The sequence below is a fragment of the Apis dorsata genome, unplaced genomic scaffold (genome assembly GCF_000469605.1).
Source record: "Apis dorsata unplaced genomic scaffold, Apis dorsata 1.3 scaffold_77, whole genome shotgun sequence".
NCBI classification, from domain to species: Eukaryota; Metazoa; Arthropoda; class Insecta; order Hymenoptera; family Apidae; genus Apis; species Apis dorsata.
Genome location: NW_006263375.1, coordinates 326234 through 329167, shown reverse-complemented (window position 1 = coordinate 329167; position 2934 = coordinate 326234). Strand labels below are relative to the sequence as shown.

The 2934-nt window shown below is 43.4% G+C and overlaps 1 long non-coding RNA gene across 1 annotated transcript in view; it reads right to left on the bottom strand.

The window, feature by feature from the left end:
* Positions 1-1155: 1155 nt before the first annotated feature.
* LOC116184940 overlaps positions 1156-2934 on the bottom strand; it is a 17953-nt gene continuing 16174 nt past the window's right edge. The window contains exon 3 of the long non-coding RNA XR_004149637.1: positions 1156-1168. This is a non-coding gene — a long non-coding RNA (uncharacterized LOC116184940). The remainder of the gene's footprint in view (positions 1169-2934) is intronic.

Sequence of the window (2934 nt, the reverse complement as noted above, 5' to 3'; positions counted from 1 at the left end):
TGCGAAGAAAGTTAGCCCTCGATGGCAAGGGGGGAGGGGGCGGCCGCCCTTTAACGCGTCGACGTGTATCTTACATGGAGCGAGGAGGGGGAGGGGAGGGAGAGGAAAACTGATTACGCGTTTTATCCATGGCACCACCCAACTTCGTTTCGATCTCTATCAACAAGGGGCAAACTTCGCCATCTCCCGCGGTAATCGCGGCTCATCCCCGCGGATTTTTGCATAATGCGATCCTTCAACCTTGGCTTCCCGATGGCGAAATCGACGTAGTAGCGTTTAGCGTGTTTACGCGGCCTTTCGCGGCCGACGAAACGCTCTCGAGTCGTGAGAAGATTGGAATTTTTTTTTTTTGCTTTAACGTGATCTTTTTCTTTCTTTGGACAGGAATTTAAACGCACGTAGTTCGATGCAACGTTCGCGAGGAATAATCTCTTGCTCGAGTTTCACCCGGTGGGATATTATCCTGAATTTATTCCCGAAAATTTGAAATTTTGAATATTTAAGAAGTGAATATTTAAGAGAAGTTCTCGAATATATATATATATACTCGATACGACGGTGTTGGTAGAGGTGTGGCGACGTGTGCGCGAGATTGCAACAAGATTTAATGCATCAAAGAAAGAGAGAGAGAGAGAGAAAAGAGTGGCGAGTCACGAGACTTTGAAACCGCTTCCCCAAAGATGTAGCTGAATCGGTTGATTTATAGATCGCGACCGACTATGCCAGCTAGGTCTGGTTATTTTTATATAGATATTCAAGTGACAAATGATCTCTGTGCGTTTGAAAAACTCGAGTCACGCTTAACTCTCGAGAGTCCCGCTTCCCTTTCGCCGCGATCCTCCAATGAATTTTTGCTGAATCGTTCGAGCCTCGGTCGTAAAACGTCGTTTGAGCAAGTCTCCTCGAGACAATTAATAAAACGTGAATTATTCGTGGATCGATTAAAGTCGTTGGAAATAAGAATAATTTCACGCTTCTTTAAAAGTATCTCGATCTCTTTTAACGGTTTCCAGCGCAAAAATGATCGAAGAAAAAGAAGAGGGGAGAAGAAAAATTTAATTCTTCGCGAAAGAAAATATATTTTTTCCCCCCAGCGGAGAATATTTCGCGGCAAACTCGCAACATCCTCTCTCTCAAGTTTCTATTAAAATTCTTACAGTCGACGTGCCTTGCGATTCTTTTTTCTCTTCTTTTTTTTTGCTTCATAAACGGATGTAATCTCGAGGAAAAGTCTAAAGTCCAGACTAGAATGAAAAACCAAAAACCGATTAATTTTATCGTTATCGGATACATATATTAACAATTTTCAAACCAATGCTAAATTATCGTAATATTAATAATACTATAATCTATTAATGGTCGATGTATTTAGATCCGTTTACTTTTACAGCTCATTACGAGATAAGCAGAATAAATAATCTTTATCTTTTCATAAACGACCAATGTATAAGCGTATAAGGATCGAGAGGCGTGCACATTCTCCCCGAATTGTGTCAATTTTAACAGTTTCTCCCAGCCACTCCATAATCGATTGTACCGTAAAGTGGAAATTCGTAATTAAAACCAATCCTTATTATTCTCTTCTTCCGTTCCTTCGACAATCGAAAGGCCGGTGAATGGCACTCGAGGGATTTCAACTTGACGGAACGGTACAATGCCCACTTTTCCACGTGTTCCAGTATCGCGTGAAGGCGCATACAGGGAGCATTAAGTGGCAAGTTTCCATTGATCGGCGCACTAATTATATCGAGGGGTGGGATCGTTTTTAATTGGACATAGTTCGGCCCCCGGCTCTTTGCATTCTTCACCCGTTAATTATGTCGGTTTATCGGCTCTCATTGTGCGCGTTGGATACGCGGAAATGAGTGTCAACAAAATTGTAATCAAACGTTACGCGGTTTGTTATTTTATCGTTAGTTTTATGTACAGAATCGCACGATTCGCGAAATGTTCGAATAAACGTTGTCGCTGCGAAATAACACGCAAATCCGCATCTCGCGCGATTCTGGTTTATTATTTTCATAGCCAATCGCTCGTTGGATATCATATTTCACGGTGAAATCATAATTAGAAATTTTGTAGGCATATTACGTAGTCAGATCGCTCGAGCCTACGTGCCGTGCTGCTATTCGCACATTTTCGTCGCCAGATGGCGCGCTTGAGTTCTTCGCTCCGCGGAGAAACAGAATATTCAGAATAATCGTGAGGCAAAACCATGAATTGCTTCGTTCCCAAACCAAGCGTTTCTAAATTTATTCTATATATATATATAAATACTCTTTTCTATATTTTTATCGATCCTCTATGCGACTTCATTGTTGGGCTCGCAAAGAAAGAAAGAAAGGGAATAAAACTCATACTTACATATTTTCCCCAATCGCAAGGAATCTTTTTACAAATCTTTACAAATTCTTTGGCTTCAGAGAATTCAAAAGCTAAAAATCCTCCTTTACAAAGACCGTGTTTTCACTCGGTAGAGTGAAATCTCGTGACGAGCATCCCTCGCAGCGTGTCGTAGCAAGATTTCAGAAACAGAGAGAGAGAGAGAGAGAGAGACAGAGAGAGGGAGGATTGTGACAGAGGTACCGTGAGATACTAGATTCGCGGCGGAAGTTGGGAATCGCGGGGGAGGGGGAGAAGATATCAGAAGCAGGGTGTTTTCCTCGTAACAGGGCACTAGAGGCCTGAATGACGATGGCGGTTTGGCCTTGCCGCCGCGAGTTAGACACGAGAGATCTCGATGACACTCGAGAAGACGGCGGGGAGTGTGTTACACTCGTGGCGGCAACAATGCGGCCCACGCCACGATGCGCGAATTCAATGGTCTTTGTGCGCGTGTCCGCGCCGTACGTGACTGCACCCGCCTGCGAAACCGTGTTTCCACGCGCTCTGGAACGCCGCTCTCATTAAATGGAATGCATATTTATGGAGTCA